Consider the following 22,088-nt stretch of genomic DNA (forward strand, 5'->3'; position numbering starts at 1 on the left):
GTGAGCTCCTAGACAAAAAAAATCACTCCTGTATTTATTTCTTCAAAGTTTGCTGTGTTTCTGTAAACTACAAAAGTACTAAAGCAACGGTAGTAATCTTCATTTTGTGTGGGCTTTTGTAGTATGAAAGGAACAGCAGAAGTTGACTTGCTATGTTAAGAAAACCTCCCTGTCTGACCATCCTGAAGCCTCTCTGGCAGTCACAACTGCATCACCTGAGCTAGAACTCAGGCCACATTGCAGCTACACACACCATATTCACACAGTCAGACCAGGTTTCCTTACCAGTTCTGACTCTGGGTCTAGTTCCATAGCAGAGTCTCAGCCATCTTGATTATTAAAATAATTTAATCACGGTGCAACAACAAAGTAACATCTCTAGCTGGCTGCCTCCCAGGAGGGACCCTGAGCAAAGGGATCCCTGGGCTTTTATACCCTCAGTGTGTATGTATGAAGGTCTTGCTCTTCCAGCTGAGTTCTCAGCTCCTGCTGTGTCTCTGGGTGTCCAGTCCCATGGCCAGTGTTACAGGTCCTTGCGTTCCTGTTTTTTGCAAAGTGTCAGCAGTTGTCTCTTGCTCCCACTCCTGGGGTGGAATGCAGCTTGCAAACCAAGCTACCTGCACTGTATGTATACCTCAGCAGCCCCTAGAATGCTGACCTGAACTAGTCCTTAAAATTCTGTTTCAGATAATGAGCAACCTAAATTGTTAGGAGTTACTGGTTTTCTACATTTGTGTAGGATACAGCACAGTAGCAGTTTATTCCTCAAATATAGATGCAAATTGTTTACAACAGAGAAAATCTCAAAAGATGTACCTTTTTATTTTGCCTTACGGTAGTATTTCTCCTCTTTTTACTTTAAAATTCTACACCTGGTGCTTCAAGAAGGTAAAAACTAATATTTTAACAGAAGACCTCTTCTGGAGAGGTCTTCACTTTCAGACAAATTAATTCCAGCTGTAGAGCACTGATTATTAATCTATCCACAGGTACCTCAAACTGTTTATTTTTCCTCGTGGAACCCTACACCAGAGTTTCTTTAGCAGCAATGCTTATAATCAATGAAAAGAGTGTTCTTAGGGCAGAAGAAGTCTGAAGCTAGACTAGCACAGAGGAATCCACAAGGCACAGTGTAATAGTGTGCTGCTAGATGAGAAGGATTTAACTAGAAATTTTAATAGTGTGGAAAGTTATGTGAGCCCTATGGTTCAGCAGAAAACAGACAAAAGCCTTGCTGAAAGGACAGAAGTTTTGTTTACCAAGGATTCCTAGAGTGAAAGACAAACAAGCAGGTGGACACACTTTCATCCAGCTCTCAGAGGGATTGAGCTCTGAGGAGATTTTTATCTGCTCCAAGAAAACAAAGGTGGGACACTTCTGGCTCCTTTTCATTTAGTCCCCAAGAGACCTGTGGTAAACTGGAGGGGATGGAAGGAAGATCCTTGTAAACCTTTCAGAAACTAAGGTGGAAAAGTGTCTGTCAGTTAAGAAATAAATGTATCATCCTGGTTCCCAAAACACTAGGTATCTTCTCACAGTCTGAATTCCAGCACTGAGATTTCAAAGATTTTTCTTTCTATTTTAATTTTACTTTGTGCTTTCTTAAATTTGTGGAATTTAACGTATTCTCTAAATATAAAAAACATCAACAGGAAGACAATTTATAAGCAACTGTCTAATAACCCTCTTTTTGAACACCATTTTGGTTTAGTTCCTAAATTCCTTGTGTTTTTCCAAAATCTAGAAGCTACAAAGCAGGAATCTACATTTTTCACCTACTTGTGGGCCTTCAAAGAGAAGCAAAATCAGTTGAGTATCTCTTCTTTAGATCTTAATTTTCACTTTCAAAATGGAATTCTTGATTTTCCTTGCTAAGATTAAGCCTTGCTAAAGGCAATATTTTGTCTATTTTTAGCACAATATGTTCTCTGTGGGACTAGATACAGAAAAATAAAAGTACTGGAAAATACCTGTCTCTGTTTTATTCAGGAAAAAAAAAAGGAAAATAAAAAGAAAGAAGAATATGGCACATGGTTTTTAGTTCTTTGAGTGATTTAAACTACATTTATATCTCTTCATCTTTTTTTCCGCCCTCTTAAAAATTACAATAGCCTTTAGCTTTACTGGCATTTATCTCTCATAAGTAAATTCAAGGTGGATATGTAATGACACAAATGAAAAAGGTTTTAATTTCCAAACCCTATTAAAAATCTGTCTCTAACAAAAAAAAAAGTGTTTGAAGTTCAAATGAAAGACAACATCTGAATAAAACTAATCCCCAGGAGAATGCATGGCACCTGCCAGACACTGTAAAGGTTTTATAAATGTTGTCTTCTGCAAAGTCGACTGCAAACATCATAAGGCCTTTGGTAAATATGTAAACCAGCCTTTTTGTTTGAGCAGAAATATTGAGCTTCCTGGCATTATGATTATAAAATAGAGAAAATTATTTCAGATTTTTTTTTAAATATTTGTTTAGTGGCCTTTCTCTTTTTTCTTGGGATCAAGTTTCAAATCACACACAGAGGTAAGTGTTTGAAAACAGTCTTCCTTAGTAATACAAGACTGGCAAAACAATCCATTTAGAAGTCATTTATGAGTAAACATGTGATGCTGGAAAACAGAAAAATTATTAGGCTGTCTGATCCACAATAACAGAATGAGAAGGAAAAATTCTACACTGCAGGAAAATAATATTGTTTATATTGAATAATGCAAAATGTTGATCTCTTTGCAGAGTCAAATTATCACATTTTGTGTGTCTACAATTATCTACTGATAACTGTATCAAATTAATTTTATCTGATGATCATTTTAAGTATTGTGTTCATAGTGTTTCCTTTTTTTTCCTTTAAAGTACACTACAATAAAAAAAATAATAAAAAAACCCTAATAAAAATCTGCAAAAGAGCACAGACCTTAAAATAAGCATAGCTAGCTTCTATGAGATCTATTAAAATATATGGTATGTTGCTTTACAGAAACATCACCATTAAGACAAAAATTCTACACTTACGTTAATTTTCCTACTTGCTGCTATTATCATAATACAGTGAGAAAAGGGAATTATTTGAAGCACTACTGTTTAGGTACAAACTATATTGTATTACTTTTCATTACTAATTATTTACCCTTTACTTTGCTTTGAACATGGAAAATACCCAAGTGGAGACCTACAAGTACCTCAGGAAAAAATTTTAATCCAGATAAATTTTTCATCTGACCTCCTCATATCTAAACTTCAGAGACATATTTCCACAGGTATCATTTTACAGATTTGGATTTTTGGCCCTATCTAACATTAGGATTGTCAGAAAACATTCTGAGTATTATAAAATAAAGCAGTGGGGGTGGAAATAGGAACGTCTGCTGCAGACAAGACTTACACTTGACTGCTGGCCTTGAGAACCAGACTAGACTGCAACATCCCTCTCCCAGACATGACAGCAGTCATTGCCTCCTTCACCTCTCATTTATTTACGTCAGATATGGATCCCATATAAGAGAAGAAAAATATTCCATCGCTGTTCATCTGTACCTTTGTCATTGCACAGAAAAAATGAAAATGGTATTTACCTTAAATGGTAATAGTTTTAGTTTGTTAATTCAGAAACTTACCTTCAGTACCAACCTTGATCTACACAGAATTACATATTACTGCCATCACATTATCAAATCTCTTCAATGTATTAAATTAAATAGTCAGACAATTAGCAGAAACTCGGTGAAGGCATCATAACTGTAAAAACTGATACCAATCTTGTACACAAGCTTATAATGCTTTAAGTACCAAACCAGAAAATGCTCAAATCCAAATGTACATTTTTTTATTATTTTTACAAAGTGAATATGTTGTAAAGACTACAAAGCAAAAACAGTTCTTCGAGAAAGAACCGTAAGACTTTTACTCAATAGATGTCTTTACAGCTGAAACACTGATGTGCATACTGCACTTGACTGCACTTGACATGTAAGTTTTATTAGATATTCTTGAGCTAGTTTCACTCCTACCTTTCTCATACATCTTTCCTGATAATATGAAGAAATTGGTGAATTGATCATTTTGAAAAGGTCATCTAACTGGGATTTTTATGTGGAGATCAGCAGATCATATATATAAAAGGAAGCTATGTAGGAGATATGTAGTTTATAATGCAGTTACAAAACCTTATGTCCTAGGGTAATGGTAACTGTCTATAGGCCTCTAAACACGTGGATTTCAGAAAAGTACCACAATGTTAAAACCTTGGTCTGAGTTGCCTGACATACATTACAAAGTATTTAGGTACTTATGCCTGTTAGTTAATACACTGAAAGACTCCTCTTTGTGCTTTTCAGAAAGGGAGGTTCCCATCCTGCAGCAGAAAATACTACTCATTTCTGCTCTAGATGCCTGGGTTGTTTGTATCTGTTGCATCTTCCCTTTGGAAGGTTTACTTCTTTTTTTAAGAAAAATGCAAGTGGCCTGATTACTTTATATTTTGTTTTAGTTTTTTTCTGCTATTTGATGTAAAAAACCCCATGAGGTTATCTGATGAGATCCCATGGGGCTTTGTAATTTGTCTTTAAAAGACTAACAAACCATAGTCTTTTGCCATTAAAATGAACAGGCATTGAAATAAGTAAAAGGAAAGCCTTACTAGTTTTTCAGGACCTTCCTAGACATAGAAATAAAGGACTAGGGTTTTGAGTTTCTTAGTCACTTTTAAATGCTCAAGGAGAAAGATAAGTGATTCATAGGCAAAAGCATAGAAGCGGACTGTTTGTTTTTTTTACCTGCTTTTTTTTTGACCACTCTAATTTAAGCCATATGCTGCATAGTCATTTTACGAGACTATAAAATTGTCCTCAGTATATATCCGTGTAATTTTTTCTTCCTGTAATATTTAGGTGGGATTTAGATGTATTTTACTCAGTTTTTAGCACATTTTGGGCTGAAATTCTCTCTAATATATTTAATTTTTATTTACAAATATCACTAACATCTTTCTACTATTTTGGCAAAAATAAATAGAAATAGAAAGGTTTAGAAATTTCAGCAAATTCTATTTAATTAAGGAACATTTTATATATAAAATAATGAAAGAATTCAGAATTAACAGAATACTAGAAAATCTGCTGCATGCAGAGACAGACACAGAACTGAAAAATATTTATCTCTACAGTCTCAGAGATCACGAAATTTGCTCCATTCATTGCTTGGAAGTACAAACACTGGACCTCATATCAGAAGAGAGCACTTGAAGATTGAAAGAATTTTGCTGGAAATTATATGAAAGGCATGGTCTCACTTCATAATTACAATGAAATATTCATATATATATATATACATATGTTAAAGCACTTAAAAACCTAAGGAGTGCAATTTTTTAGCTTGTTAAGACACGAGTTCTGAAGCATGATTACACAACTACTAATGTTGTATAATTTAATTAATAGCAATTATAATAATTATAATTAATTTTAATAAGTGTCTGGTCAACATTTTTTATGAGAAATGCAGATTGGGTTACAATGGTTCACTTTGAAAAAATCACCTTTTCATATGTTTGTGTCAAAATTGGGAATACTTTAGCACGTCTAATTTCATTTTCAAATGGACCATTTTTTTGATAATAGACCTATTTCTAGTTTATTTCCTTCATTTCTTTCTCTAATTATTTTTCTTCAAGTTTATTTTAACTACAAGACTTTTCAAAATTATCAATCTGAAATTCATCTCTATAAAATTATTTTTATTATATTTCCTTGGAACGAGTAGTACACCATAGAGATATAAATAAAAAAAATTAATCTTTAAATGATTACCTACATTATAAAATGTTATCATATATATTTGTTTTAACTTTTTTTTCACTACATTATTGCATAATAATAATTGCAATAACAACTTTACCTTTTACTTGCAAATAAAGAACATAATTATTCTCCCTTACAGCTAAACTCTCCTGCTGGCAATTCAGAAATAAAGAAATGGGTGAAGGTGTTTACTGATGCAACATTTTTTAATTGACTTTGGAAAATGCTTTGATTATATCAAAAGAATAATAAAGTTGAAAAGTCTATTAGTACATATTACATCTCTAGGAATGTTTTACTCCTAATATTTTTAGAGATCTTTATCGATCTTTTTTAGAAAGAACATATTTTATCATTATAATAAAAGATAAGCTTCTGAGCATACCAACATTTAGAAAATCCTCAGTGTCTACAAATCTTGAAACCTGAAGCCATTGAAAACGGTAAAACAAATTATTTTAAAAATGTACCCGTTTCCAGGCTCTATAACTTAGAATTTTTTCAAAGCCATAGATTATGTGTTAGTCAAATTTTAACGGAGTTTTGCATTAGTCAGATTGGTCAAGAAATCTTCAAAGGAAATGCTAAACTTTTGTGATTTGACTGGACAGAACAGAATCAGTTCAAAAATAAATTTCAGTTCGCTCATTTTTATTTCTCCAGAAAAAGACGTGGTTTGTTTTTTGAAAGGAAATTCAGCATCCTGTTCTCTGATATTCTAAATCTGAGTTTTTATTAATCACCCTTGCTAAAATTAAAGACTTTATAAAGACTGAATTAAAAACCGTTTTTTATTTTGTTAAAGTGCTTTGCATTTAAGTGCAGTCCAGGATTAATCTGATGAGCTATAATTGTGCAAAAATTATCAAGCTACTTCTGTTGACATAATGTTAGCTTAATTCTGTAATTTCAATTAGGTGTGAAAACATGTTTGTGCTAGTGACACCTCTGCTGTCATGAAATAGTAATCTCATGATTACAACTTAACAACTCTAAGATAAGAAAACAGCATTTTCCCTTCTTGGCTTGCTTCCTCCCATTAAAATTTTATCTCTGACCATCCAGTGATCTTCACAGATTATCAGGATACAATGCTTTGTAGTAAAGAACAGCTCCAAAACAAAAAGACATTTGCTGATTGAGTACGGTACCAATTTCTCAGTAGGCCTGAAAGCAGCATAGCTCCAATACTGAAGGTTTTACACCAAATGTCTCTTAGAGTGCCCTGCAAATGTGACTGAAAGTATAGTATATTCCCACAAAACACATCAAAGGAAAGGAAAAATGAAACTCATTAATTGAGGTAATAAAGATTTATGTTCAAGCAGTGAGGTGATGAAAATTAATACAACTGTGCTGAATGGAATGGAACTGTGACAATTGAAATGAATTGAAGATATACCTCAAGTGATTTCACTGGCTTTAGGAGATTGCTTTTAAATTTGGGAAAAGGAAAAATGAAAGATTCTCCCAGGAGCCAGTACAGATGATCTACTCCCAGTATTTCATACTTTCGACCCATTGCATCTTCCTTTTGTGTGTGCAGTGAAACAAGACTCATTTTCCTGGATAGATAAGTTGTATTTCTTTAGGGACTGGGGTTAGTCTTCGGTCTAAATTTCCAAATCCTAAACTCACCAAAGCAAAGGCAAAATTCCTGGTGTGCTCATATTTTCTTTTATAACCGCAGGATTATAGTAACTTTATTTTTTCCACTCAAACACACTTTACAGTATCTTTAAGAAATAGAAATAAGGATTAGCAGCCAGCATTGTAATGTAGCACTGTACCACTTGGGAATCAATATTACTTACATTGCACTAATTTTGCTGTTGAATAACAGCAGGACAGGTTCTTGATTTAGCAAAGGCTTTGCTGCTAGTCATTCACTCAATATCAGGCAGTTAACAGATACTGTTCTTTTTACTCAAGCTGTGTCATTGAGTCACTGGCATTTGAACATGTTGTTATCGGGACAAAACAAAACAATACAAAAATTGGACAGGAAAAATGTTTCAATTTTAAAGCTCTATTTTAGAGAGATGTAAATTGCATATTAGCCCTATCTAATTTTTTTTAACAATAAAAAGCAATTTTCCAAGCACTACAGAGACATTTCAGGCTTAAATAAAGGATACCTCATCTTCTGTCAGGTTTCTTTCCTACAGCCAAGTTACTTGAAGCAACAAAATCATCTAGGATGTTTCTCTATTGCTGCTTAAATATTTTATAGTCATTTACTAAGAGTGTTAATGTTTAAATTCAATGTATTCAAAAGAATTAATCCTACTGAAATCAGGTCTGAATAAATGGTGCAGTAGGAGGGGTTTAGTGTTTGAAAAAGGAATGGATAAAGGATTCATTTCATTGAAATTCAATGTACAGTATCCAGTTGTTATTACTATAACTAAAAAAAGTATCAAGAACAAAGAATTTTTTAACTTACTCTTCTCCAAGGCACATCCTGTTGTTTTGTCTCAGGATAGAGATCTAAAAAAGATTCAGAAGCATTTGATGTTACTGGTAGTCACAGCCACTGTCAAATACCATGGTTTTCTTTATACACATCTTTACATTTGTTGATAGGAATAGTCTGAAACAATTACAACTTTGCAACACCCCATACATAACTGAAAAGAACAATTAGCAATGAAAATATAAATGGACTTCTGCAGTTTCATTTTTCCCTCTTATTAAATATATCTAATATTTCTGAATTTTCCTACAGGTCTTATTATCATAGAATAGTTTGAGTTGGAAGACAACTCAAAGATCATCTAGTTTCAACTCGACCACTAGAAGTGTCAGAGACACTTGCTGCTAGAGCAGGTTGTTAAAGCCCCATCCAGCTTGGCCTTGAACACTTCCAGGGATGGGACAGCCACAACTTCTCTGGGCAACCAGTTACAGTGCCGCATCACCATTTCAGTAAAGAATTTCATTTCAGATCATATAAGAGAGCATTTTTAATTGTAATTTTCATAATTGAATGTTTAAATGATCCCATAAATTAAAGTCTAAAATTATGCAGAATTCAATATTTTTACTGCAGGTCACCATTTCCAAATACATACCTTTGTAGTTCTTGAAACATATTTTCAGGCTTGAATCACTTTGCAGATTTTAATGACATTAAAGAACTAATTAAAATAAAAACTGCATAATACAAAGCACTTAAATTTATTGTTTTCAAGACTGCATAAAACATTATACTAAATATTATAAATTGTCTAAGGGTTTGTGGGTTTTTATTATTTATTTTTGGAAAAGTAGGACTCAGGAAAGAGCAATGAGATAATAATAACCAGGGTAGATTATGAACATTAACTTCAGTTTTCCTCCATCTGAATCCTTGAAACTGTTGCAACACAAACATCATATGTAGAATTTCAATATTCCTTTGCATAATTCTAAAATATTCAAAATAAGGGATGAAAGCATAATCAGACTGTTTTGAGGACTGGTACTTTATTCACAAGGGATTTGTCTACATGTGATATCTAAACTAATATTTCTAATATGCACATCTTAAGATATTCATTCACTGAAGAGGGAAATATTCAAAAGCTCTATTCCTCGATTTTTCTCACCCAGTTTTCTGTGAGTGTGGATATATATGCTTGGCTAGCATTAAAACTATACAGGCAATGTTCATGTAAGTATTCAAAGGTTCTGTTCATAAAAACAGTTACAGTGGTTACAAGTGTGAAGGGCTGTAATGTTTAAGAATAACAACAGATTTTATTAGGAGGCTGAAGTCTACCATATCAATGTGGAAAGATCTTGGGCTTAGTCCTGCAATAACTAGAAATGCTGAATCTTAACTGTCCAAATAGGAAATGATTGATTAGTTCCAGGAAGGACATTTCACTTTATGGGGACAAAGGAAGAAACTATTCTTAAGCACTTTGACTGTACAAATAATGAATACCTGAAACTGATCTCAGATCAATATTTTTCAAATATATTATTGGGAATATGAACACCCAAGCAGAAACCAGATAAAAGTAAAAATTTCATGAATGACCATACAGCTTACTACTGTTCTATACATGTAGTTCCCCTGCCAAAAAACCCCCCTAAAAAACCCAAAAAAACCAAGCAAGAAAGCAAATAAGTAAACAAAAAATGACCAGATCTAAGCAAGGGCTCAGAATGCACAAAATTATTTCTGCCTGTGTTTACATTAGTTAGGCTTTGAAGTCACCTAAAAAATGACCTTAATGTAAATTGTTAATTTGCTCCTTTTGAACCTAATGGATTAATCTAAACACTGTAAAAACCTCCCACAGCTCACCTTTAAGAGCAGTGACTGATATTGTCAGATTGGTTGAAATGTTTTAAGCGTGGTTTGCTAGCAATACCTATAAGGAGGACATGAGAAAGAATACATCATATTCTGCAAGAATTCTTTGACTTTAGGGGGAGGTCATGTCTTTGAAGTGAAAGGAAAGGCTGCTGAATACTTTAGATTCAGAAACGCATTTCTTTTAAGTTAAGAATCTGTTAGGATGTGAAAACACATAGGTGTATTTCAAAGTGTCTAATCCATAGCATCTCTGAAAAAACTCAGATTTGTAACAGGAAACAGTTTCTTTCACATAGCAAATACCTAACTTCAGGATTTAATTCTCAGGCTAATAAAAACACAACAGAGCACCAAACACTTATTCTTAAATACAGTCAAACCAGTCATGTCCTGAGATGGCATATCACCAAGGTGAAGCCTGTTTGGCTGCTAAGTGACGTGTTTCCTCATGAAACAGGTAATCTGTTCTCCCACCGTTCTCAATCCATTCCTAAAAATACTAATTTTTCTATTGGGTTCCTTTATCATTTAAAATAAGAGGAATTGGTCAACAGTCTTTCCAGATAACTTAGAAATTGGCTTCGAATAACAGTCCAACCCGCTATCCCACAAGTGTCAGTTTTCCTACACCTAAAGTTGATATATGTTTCACTTGAGGGATTAATATTTACAAAATTCTGAAAATAAAGAGTTAGTGTTAAGAACACTAACGGGATCTGAAAAAAAAGGTTATGCAGTGAACCTAAACAGAATCAAAGATGTGTTTTGAGCTTTTAGTGATCAGTTAAGAAAACAAACAGGTTTCTTGGGCAGTGATATTTGGTGATATTTGGCCAGTGTGAATTAATTCCTTCTTACCTTATTTATGTAAGTATCAATTTGCTGGAGAAAATAAAGATGAATGGGAGCGGTTCCAGGCGTGGAGGAGGATTTATGAACCCTGAATAGACTTTTATTACTGAAATGGACACTGTTTACCTAGAAAGACACTCATCTGGACTGGACTGTTCACCCCAGTTATACCCAGCTATCCTCAGTTTATTGTTATGTTGTTCTGATGAAGTTTGTACCCCTAGTTGTTGTTTCAAAAATCATACCCTCCATATTGTCTTCTTCTCCCCTCACAGTTTTCCCGCCTTTTCCATGCTCTCCCGCTCCTCTGCCTGCTATTGGCTGCAGTTTGGTGCAGTGCAGAGAGAGCTCTCATTGGCCCTTTCCCCTAGATACCCAAAGTTACCACCCATCCTCACCCTAATATCCAATCCCTGTTTTCCCTGAATTGTCTCCTCCCTTAGCTTGAGCCCACCTCCTGATCCTACCCTATTTAAGTCCCTGTATTCCTGAATAAATTTGGCATTGCTTCACCACCCTCAACTGTGTCCTGACCCTTTCTGCAGTGCCCTGTCCCATCCCTCTACCCCACCGAGCCGTGGCATCAATTGAAAACAATGTCACTGAATTTCATATGTTGTGAATGAAGGCTATGTTGGGATGTCCACCCACTTAACACCTGAACAGAAAAGAATCTTACCACCCATTTCATCTGATCAAGCATTAGACTGTGAATGAGCTACTTCTTACTCCTACTTTCATGATGTCTGAAAACAGAAAAAAAAGGACATAGCAACTTTATTCTTCAGAGAACTTTCAGTATTTTGTATGATCAGAGTTTTGTGGGAAGAAAAATATTTACTTTGAATAACAAACTTGTTGTGCTCTGAACTTCAAGGTTTGCTGTTTGTTCATTGTAAGTACACAATATATTTCATATAGAAAAGGCAAAAACTCTTCCAGACACTATATTGTTGTACTCAAGCATGGTTTTTCCTGGGTTTGTTTTGTGTATTTTCTTGATTAAGTTAGTAAAGATGCCTAAGCCCCAAGACTTTTGAAAGGCATTTTGGTATGATGAAGATAGGTGCAGATTTGCCAAAACACTTAGTCATCTAACTCTCATCAATGTGATTTCTAAAAGCACCTGTGTAGGTTAGCTGTTCAGATGCATTTCCAAGCATGCTAATTCCTTCGAAAGCACAGTCTGCAAGCCTCAGCTCAGAGTTCAAAATTAAAGAGGTGTTCCAATGACTAGACAGATGTTAATGACATCAACAGCTATTCTGAGACTTATTATGGAGGTATCTTAATCAAGAGCACCTGATCCTTCTTTTGGGACTAGGACAGATGGGAGACTTATAGTCTCAGCTATTGCAGTTCTGATGATGTGCGTGTGAATATTGCTTCCATGGATATAAAGCCAGTGAGTAAATATTAACTTTATTTATGGAATGGTATTTATTAATAAAATTGCAGCTGGAGGTCTTTAAATGAGTTCTGACTGTTGTACACTTACTTGTACCAACTGTGAAGTGTCAGTCAGTAGTATGAAATATTTACTATTTGAGACAGACAGTGATGAAATGGAAAGAAAAAAAATTACTCTCTGTCCAAATTGAACCTCTCTTGAAAATACACTCAATTACTGTCAAAAGACTTGAAGTATTTGATCTTTAATCTATGAATATTTGCCTCATATTTGTTTATTAGGAATTTCAAGCTAAGAAAATGTGCAGTAGTTCTGTTTGTTGGTTTTCTTCAAGAACCTTCTTTGCAAAGGCCAGTTAACTAGGGAATATCTAATTCTTTGCAACAGCCTGTCTGTTATAGGTAACCAGACACATGGGAAGAGCTAAAGGGTTCAGAATGGGGACAGTAAACTAAAGAGATATTTTTGTACCAAAATCATACTACAGGGGAAGAAGTAAGTGGTATCAACAGATAAAAGGCACAACTTATAATAAACACCTACATAATAGAAATAGAAAAGCATTCTTCAAGACATGGGCCCATAAACATATTATTAATTCACAAAAGAGGAAAAGAAAAGGAAAATACATACAAAATGCTTTTTTGGGATAGCTTCCAGAGTCTCATTGTATCACAGTTAATTTCAGATCTATGTAAAGTGACTTTACTTGTATAACACAGTACACAGAAGAACAGAATTTGATTTCTTAAATACTGTCTTGCTCTATGTAGAATGCAAGAATTCATCATGAAATTAATCACTTCCAGTTGCAGCATATTAATCTCCAAAATCCTCTTTATATGTTACCATTAAATGATAGTTTTTATCTATTAATAGATCTTTGGAAGCACAGAGGAAGCATACTCTTTCTCTTCCTGCTTAACTACCTATTATCTAACACAAATATTTAACATTCAGTCAAAGGCACTACATCTTCAATTTCATGTCAGAATAAGAAGGTTGGATAAAATACTAACTCTTCTAAAAGAGAAAACTAATGAGAAGTGTTTGCAATACTCTGGATTAAGTTTATAGGCACAAAAATGTACCTATGAGATCCATTTAGACAAAATTTGTATGACTGCTAGTCTACTAAGCATGAAACATAAGTTGCATTCAATATCTTTGCTTTCTGATAGTCTTGACTTTAATTCCTTGTCTTCTACTTCAGCAAGACTGAACATTTTTTACATTTTTTCAAGCCCATAGATGGTTATTAATATTTTTGTAGAAATTTCTATAAATTTACTCGTGTTCTGCTATTTCAGCAGAAATTTGGACACATGTTCCTCAAATGTGACAGTACAGAGGTGAGTAAGCCCACTGGAGTTGCAGATTGGGCCCAAATCACTGAGGTTATTTACTTTTCTTGAAGTTTGTGAAGAGGTCTTTAACCATAAGGAAGCAGAAAATTTAAGCAACAGTGAATCTGCATGATCATGCTATACTTGACTCCTGTTCTGCTCTTATACATATGATACAGTGTTATTCTTAATAATTTTACTAATAATGACCTAATAAATGACCTAATAATACCTTCATCGTATACACATTATATCATACTTCTAAAAATGTTTCTTAACATTCTTTCAAAATCACTCCAGGAATCTGCTACTGCCAAAAACAGTAGTCACATTAATGTGTTAGTTAGCTAAACAGCACTAACATCTATAAGTTAAATTTAGTACATCCCAATCAGATCTGTTGGTATCTTGAACTCATCGAGCCTGACATTGGGTGCCAAAAAACGACTGTTGTGGTTTAACCCCAGCCAGCAACCAGGCACCACACAGCTCACTCACCCTCCTACCAAGGGGATCAGGGAGAGAATCAGGAGGGTAAAAGGAAGAAAACTCATGGGTTGAGATAAAGACAGTTTAATAGGGAAAGCAAAAACTATGCATGCAAGCAAAGCAAAAACAAGGAATTAAATTAATTCATTGCTTCCCACGGGCAGGCAGGTGTTCAGTCATCTCCAGGAGAGCAAGGCCCCATCACATTTAGCAGTAACTTGGGAAGACAAACACCATCACTCTAAATGTCCCCTCTTCCTCCTTCTTCTTCCCACTTATATACTGAGCATGGTGCCTTATGGTCTAGAACATCCTTTTAGTCAGTTTGAGTCACTTGTCCCAGCTGTGTCCCCTCCCGACCTCCCATGCACCCCCAGCTGCCTCTCCAGCATGGCAATAAGAAAAGCCAAAGAAGCCATGGCTCTGTGCAAGCCCTGCTCAGCAAGAACAAAAACATCTCTGTATTATCAACCCCGTGGTCAGCACAAATTAAAAACCCAGCCCCATATTAGCCACTGTGAATAAAATTAACTCTACTCCAACCAAAATCAGTACATTTTGTAATGACAACATTGTCAGAATTATTCACAGATTGATTCATATTAGTTCATAAAAGAGTATCAGAATCTCTGCTAGGGGTAGGGGCTCAGAATCTATGTAAGTGGTCTGTATTAATTCTGGCAGCTGAATTGCACCTGTGTATGATAAAGTGGTAATTTTACCATATTATCATCCTGCAATACTGACATTAATGTGTCACACCACTATACCACTATATGGATAGAAAGGTAATATTTGTCATTGATTTCTTCTTAATTTTTACCAGAGAAAATGTTTTCTGTGCCAGCCAAGGAACAAAGAATAATTTAGGAGTAATATTTCTACAGGTATCATAACAAATGTATGCCAAAAGTATGGGCCTTTCTCATAATTGCATTATTTCTTAGGTGGCTTATTTACAACTACCTTTTTCCCCAAATAAGTTGACAGGAATTATCAACTAGTTTGGCAATGTACAGAACATTAAAAAGCTTTTCCTGCTGCACGGTTCTCCTTCTAGTTTTAGCATTATTTCCTTCTGAGGAAGTATCTCAGAGGTGGCAGTCTCAGTCATCTAAAGGAAATGGAATTTTCTTCCCCATGCTTTGGCTGCAAATGCTTTCCTTCCTGCAGAATTGTAGATTGAAGCATGATAACTTTCAAGGGATACCTTTTCTCAACAGGAGTGAATCTTGACATATCATTAGTATCAGTGAGACAGGAAGTTTGTATTGTTTGATACAGTATATGCAAAGGACAGAGAGGAATCCCTTGCAGATGAAATAAAGATAATTCTTTATAATAATGAATTAAAAAAAAAAAACTGTTAAGAAACTTTTTTACTTGAAGAACAATACAGAACAATACAGAATAATAAAGAACTGACCAAAAAACTTGATCCAGCAAACATATAAATGGTGAAATGGATAAATAACAAGGGAACGAAAAAGCTTCCAAAATACGCCCTTGTACCTGTGCCGTGCAATATCCTCATGTTGCAAGGAGAGGATAATCTTCTAACCAATGTTTGCTTTTCATGTTACATCATTATGTAAAACCACTCTTTAAGAGATATTGTTTTTCCAAGCCAGCACACTGACTTTGGGTTTACAACTTACGCAGAACACAGAAGGATGACTGCGCTGAAAGGTAAATTAATAGTGCTTCCGGCTCTGTTAGCTTTATTTTGACCCTACAATTTAGTGGACTTTCTTCCAGAGAGGATCTTCTTTTGTTTTGAAACAAATAAGTGGAATTCTAATGATTTGCACATTACTGTTTAAATTTTCAAGATTTAAACTTTAATGTAGCAAAATGACAATCATTTTCCCTCTCCCCCAACATCAAAAAGCAAAAGACATGTATGTTAACCTTAGTATTTTGGATACTTTCCAGTTTGCATAATTGCATTCCATCTACTAACAATTCTCCTCCAGCTTCAATTAGATATGATGCTTTTTTTCACCGTCCTGAGCTCTTGTGCAGTATTGCTGTTTACCGTTTAACAGCTACCACTTTTCACCCAGGAGGTGCTTTTATTTAGTTATTTAACAAGATGAGCCTTTCAACAGGGTTTTCAATTATGTTCTGATTGTATTCTGATTTTTATACTGCAACCTGTATCAAAAAAATTAGACCCTGTGAGAAGGTAGAATTGCTCAGAAAAAGTTCAGGTAGCTTAGGAATGAGTCAGGTGTCCTGTATAACACACTGTTGCAGAGAGATCCTGAAAATCAGGATTTCTATCCATTGAAATAAGCAGTAGGCCAGGGAATTGCTACCACTCCACCTTTCTTCTTTGATGATATAGAATTTTTGTTTTGTTTTGTTTTGTTGGGTTTGGGGTTTTGTTTTGCTTTATTTTTTTGTGTTTTGTTTTCTGTTGTTGTTTAATTCTGTGCAAAATGGAACAGTTTGTGTAAGGAAGACAGTAGTCAAGTCCACAGTAGTCAAGATCTTTTTCCCTCCTGCTGAAAACAAACCAGATTTACTTACGAGTTCCATAAGAAGAAACAGAGAATAGGGACACCTTTATCATACCATGAGTAAATATTGTCTACCTAGATATAGCTGGAGTGGGATGGAATGTAATCTGTTTGTATAAAGAAATGACCTTAACTAGGAGAAAGGTCTCAGAAATTTTTCAAAGAGAGATCAAAGCAAAGAACTGAAGAAGACACACATCTACATCAGTTGGAAAAACATTGAAACATTAGAGAAAATCCAGTGTAAAGATATGTTTGTCCTTATCATTACTTTTAGCTCAGCTACAGGCAGTTTCTTAATGTGGTGTTTGTGAATTGCACTGCTTAGGTCTCCACACAAATATACAGAGCAACTAAAGAAGTATTCAGATATTCTGGATTCAGATTTCAGCATTAAAAATTCAAATTCAATTACTGAAAACTGGTACAACACAGGAACATTAAAAGACGTGATAAAACACTGAGGTAGTCCCCAGTCTGCGCTAGCACCCAGCATCCAAACTATACATGATTCAAGGCTTTTAACTGAAATTAGCTCCTCTCTGTCACTCAGCATTGAATGCCCACTAACAGTTGTATCATACTGTGTGCACTCCTGAAGCAAAATTTCCACTTCAGTTTTGTGCAGAAGGCATCTACTTTGCAGATCTAAGACACAAAGGGAACCAAAGCCTAGTCAGTGGAAGCAGAAGATTCTCTTCAAAAGCCTGGTCCAAACCCTAACACCAATGTGAACATAGTGCTTTTAAAACACAGTTTTATTGTAAACCTGTTTACTTGTAAATCTTAAAGCAAACAAAGCCAACTTTACATTTGTGGACGATGCAAATAAAAATGAAAGACAAATAGAAGAGATATTGATTCCAATCAATATCCAATCAATTTTTAGAGAGATCTACATGAATTTTTTAGCAAGATAAGAAAACAATTGGACTCACTTTTCTTAAAAGTAAATTATGTTAAAAGAAATGTAACTATATTCAAATCTCAGTTTTAATCAGCCATGTTTCCATATGTTTCTCCAGTTTGGTTGATTAACTTGTCTTTCTTAGGTCTAGATAAAGGAATTATAGGATACTATAGGCAGAAACTGTTTGAATTTGTAGATATATCGCTAGACATTCCTTGGAGCAGTTTGAGATATACAAAATTTTTGAGTTTATCCACTTATCTGGCCACATCTACCTTAGATCTTCATAATCCATATATAATAAAATCAGAAAATGCTGTACATCACCAACCACTCTAGCTGAATTAAAATCTCTCTAGCAAGGAATTAAGTGTTTGGGTATATGTTTTTCTTTTCAGACCATGAAACAGATAAAATCTTATGTGATACTGCAAACATATCAGAACAGTTGTTCATGTCCTATGTGATAAAAGTACTCTTGCATACAAAATTTATAATATGTTCCATAAGGTTGAAATCTTCTTTATTTTTACTAATCAGTTCACCTTTCAACAAGTCTTGTTAGATCACTGAATCATGACAAATGATACTTTACATATTAGGACACTCAGTTCACACTGATGAACTAACAAATTAAAACGTAATATGAAATGATGACACTGAGAATACTAGGGACAGTCCTTTTGATGTCAGAAAAGCATTCATAATTAGGCCAAGATTTACCCTTTAATTAAAACATTGTCACAACAGATAATGCTGAATGAAATGCAGTTTTGAGGATTTCAGTGAAATAACATTAAAATGACAGAAGCTATCACACATTTTTTGTCCTGAAGCAGCCATATTTTATTACACATTACTGAAGGTTAGAAAGCAATCAAGGGTGTTTTGCCATCCTTGTCTCAGGCTAAGGTAATTATTAGTCTGAGAGTTTCTCTATTTCTTTCCCTCTTCCCCCACCCCCCACCCCCCACCCCCTGCCTTTTTTTTAACTGTGCTTACCCAAGAGGAAAATGAACCATAATGCTTATCAGCACAATGCATACATCAGTGATACAAAAGGCAAATTTCCATGGATGAAGCCATAGGTTAGCTACAAATGCATTAGTGATTTAAAAAAAAATTAAAATAAAAATAAATACCTGTGAATCTAGGCTATATCTAAGTGCAGAAAATTCACAAAACATGACAATGCAATTTGCATTAATATTGGATCAGAAAGATTGTTAAAAGACCAAGCAACAGAGGTGAAAAATTATCCAAAAGGGGACTGAAAACAAACTTCCTAAAAGAATAATAATGTCCTAAATGCTTCATTCATATAGTTCTTTGCACTCAGACTAGAAACAAGAAATTTAAATGAAAGGAATTTTTTTGCACAGAAGGATTGTAACTGTCAGAAGATTATGAAAATAATCCAATATTTAAAAGAACCCTAAAATCTTAAGTGACACGAAGACTTTAGACTAAAGAGACACTAACATTTCAGATTAACTATTGAAAATGGCACATTCATTTTAAAAAATTTTGTGATGTATTTTTGGACTTGTTTTAGTTTTGTTGATTCTGTTCAAATTCAAATTGTGCAAATTGGATTTTACTAATTCCCATTTTAATTTCATATCTTTCACAGAAATCTCCGTATGTTAAAGGTTATTTTTATTTATTTATTTTGTTATTTTTACCATAAGCTATCAACACTTTATGACCTCCTTAAAGTTTTATGGAATTTCATAAAATTTTCATAAATTTCTACAATTACTACAAAACTTTTTTTAATACAGTACACTAAAAGATTCCATAATAAATTTGACTAACATTGTCCTCTAGTCAAAAGAAACTTTTAGAAGGGAGAGGTATTATTCTGTATGCAGCTATACTTGAAAAGAAAAATATTCTTTGGCCTAGCACACATGTTTCCAGATGGTCTTTATATTATCGAGGTTTTCATTTAAATAAAAGCATGTTTGCGATCTGTATCTTTTATCAAGTCTTCATTTTATCAGAAAAATAATTCTAAATCATTCTATCCAAGGATTAATATGACATATATAACTGAGACTCACACGTTGGACATTTTGTTGACTTCATTGGAGGATAAACTATAAATTCCTGCAAGACGGAAATCCCTTTCTTACATAAAAGCAACCTAGATAAATAATTTTGTTTCTGTTAATTTATCCATGTTCACAATTTAAACTATTCACTATGAAAGTCAAATTGAGGTTGAATGCACAACTTATTTTTATAATTGCATCATTTATTAAGTACATCAAGTCTGTTACCTAAAACCTGGCTGTCCAAACTACAAAATGATGAAATTTTATAAGCTGAATAGCAAATGCACTATTGATATCACAAAAGGTATTAAATCCCTTCTTAAAAATTCATTAGGAAAAAAGAGAAATTACAGGGTTCGGTAATACTAACTGTTGTCTCTACCAAAGGAAAGTTGAAGATTTTCAAATAGAATAGGGATTAGGGAAACTTGTACGTTTCTATAGCACCTTCTTGCTGCCTGAAGGGATGAGAGAATGTGGTTTCTATGACTGCTTAAAAAAAAAGTGTCATTAATACAGGTGTATGTATGTCAAAATGTTGCACGTGCAAAATTTCAATTTGAATATTAGATTAGCCATTGTTTTAAGGTTCTTTTCTAATTGTGCAAAAGTCTTTACCTCTCCCACCCATTTCCAAATATGTATTTTAATGTTTAGGTGGGTTTTGCTCTATCTTTTTTATGAATTGTACTACGAGTCTGTAATTGTATCTTTGGCTGCTTAAAACATGTGAAAAATTATACCTCAAAGACTGATCTTCTTCAGCAGCTTCACTTTGTGTGATAAAATTGCTTCTCCTGTTAAGTCTTCCCAGCTTTCTGACATTGCAGTGATCTTTGTGAGAAGGGCCATTTCATGAAAGATTACACACAAAACAGAATACACCATTTTAGACGCACTCATTGCTGAGCAAAAGCTCATGGCTTTTGTCCATCTGTGTGTGTGTCTGTGCCTGTGTGTCCATGTGTACTTTTTGTATATCTGTACAGCAAACTTTTTGCCCAACATTAAGCATGTAGTTACAACCTGCTTCTCTACTTGCTGCAAAAGGTCGCTTAATGACTTTAGTGTAAATATCTTGGTCAGTCATAATGACTTCACTGACTCATAATGTCTGTGCTTAAGCTTGATGCCTAAATCAAGGTTAAAATAGATTTATAGCTAAGCACAGTTGATGATCTGACTATATTCAAAGGCACGACATGGCTGAGGATGGGTGTAGGAATGACATCTGGTCGTTTCTGCTGTAGTTATAAAGCCACTGACTAATTTAGGGTGGAAAGCATCCCTGGAGGTCACCTAGGCTAGTCTCTATGTGTGGTCCACCAATAGTAGCCAGCACGGTTGGCCCAATAAAGCAGCAGCAGAGGTTATATGAACAGTACAGGACCAGAAGAATTTTAGGACTGGTACTTTAGGTTCTTTAGGTTAAATATTTGCTTTGGTTTGTTTGTTTATTTATTTTTGTTTTGTTTTCTAAAAGGATGGAACTAACTTTTCTTGTACTTTTAATGTGTAAACATTGTTTTCTTTTGGAAATGTGTCTCACAAGATATTGATCAGAATCTTGTTGAACTGATACAGTCACTTAAAAATGGGGAAGACAGAAAAAGTCCTGCTTCTAGTCTTCACATATGCCAGCACGATACAAGTTTCACTTAGAAAACTGCCTTACTATATCTCTCTGTTGCTTGTCTTCACTTTCTGTACATCGTGTTCTGTGGAGATGCATTCTTACTCTGTGATACTGCTCAAGCAGTATAGAAACTACAGAATTCTGACTGACAGGAGAACAGCCCAGAAGATCCACTACCAGCTAGTTGGTCATGTGCTGTACCCCTGAGGAGCTTTGCAGAGAATCTGAAGCAAGGAAACAGCTGCTGAACCTTGAGTAAGAAATGGAGGACAGTGGAAATAGAGCATCAGTGGGAAAAGAGCAACACAGAACTGAAAAAGTCAGAAAGAACAAACACCCGTGTCAAAGCTTGGCTTCTAAGGATGGAAAGAATGCCAGGGTTTGAGGGGCAGGAGGTGTCAGTTGCTGTATTTCCGGCATGTCTGCATTGTTAAGAGAGCGGCTGGTTTAGAACTTCTGTGAATACATGATCTTGCAGTCTCCTACATTCCCCTGAAAGAAGTGGTGCCATCAATGAGTACCTCTACTTAAAAATAAAGTAAACCTTCCAGTACATAAAAGAGACTTACAAGAAATCTGGAGAGGGACTTTTTATCAGGGAGTGTAGTGACAGGATGAAGGGTAAAAGAGAAAGAGGGGAAATTTAGATTAAATTTTGAGATGAAATTCTTTACTAGGTGGGTGGTGAGACAATGGAAGATGTTGCCCAGAGAAGTTGTGAATGTCCCATCCCTAGAAGTGTTCCAGGCCA

The 22,088-nt window shown here is 34.6% G+C and overlaps 1 protein-coding gene across 42 annotated transcripts in view; it reads right to left on the minus strand.

The window, feature by feature from the left end:
* PTPRD (protein tyrosine phosphatase receptor type D) overlaps positions 1–22,088 on the minus strand; it is a 1,166,099-nt gene that overhangs the window by 773,620 nt on the left and 370,391 nt on the right. For all 42 annotated transcript variants that reach the window (XM_032676409.1, XM_032676411.1, XM_032676410.1 and 39 more), the window contains exon 5: positions 8,246–8,289. The gene's annotated coding sequence lies outside the window, so the exon portion shown is untranslated. The remainder of the gene's footprint in view (positions 1–8,245; positions 8,290–22,088) is intronic.

The sequence above is a fragment of the Chiroxiphia lanceolata genome, chromosome Z (assembly GCF_009829145.1).
Source record: "Chiroxiphia lanceolata isolate bChiLan1 chromosome Z, bChiLan1.pri, whole genome shotgun sequence".
In the NCBI taxonomy this organism is placed as follows: Eukaryota; Metazoa; Chordata; class Aves; order Passeriformes; family Pipridae; genus Chiroxiphia; species Chiroxiphia lanceolata.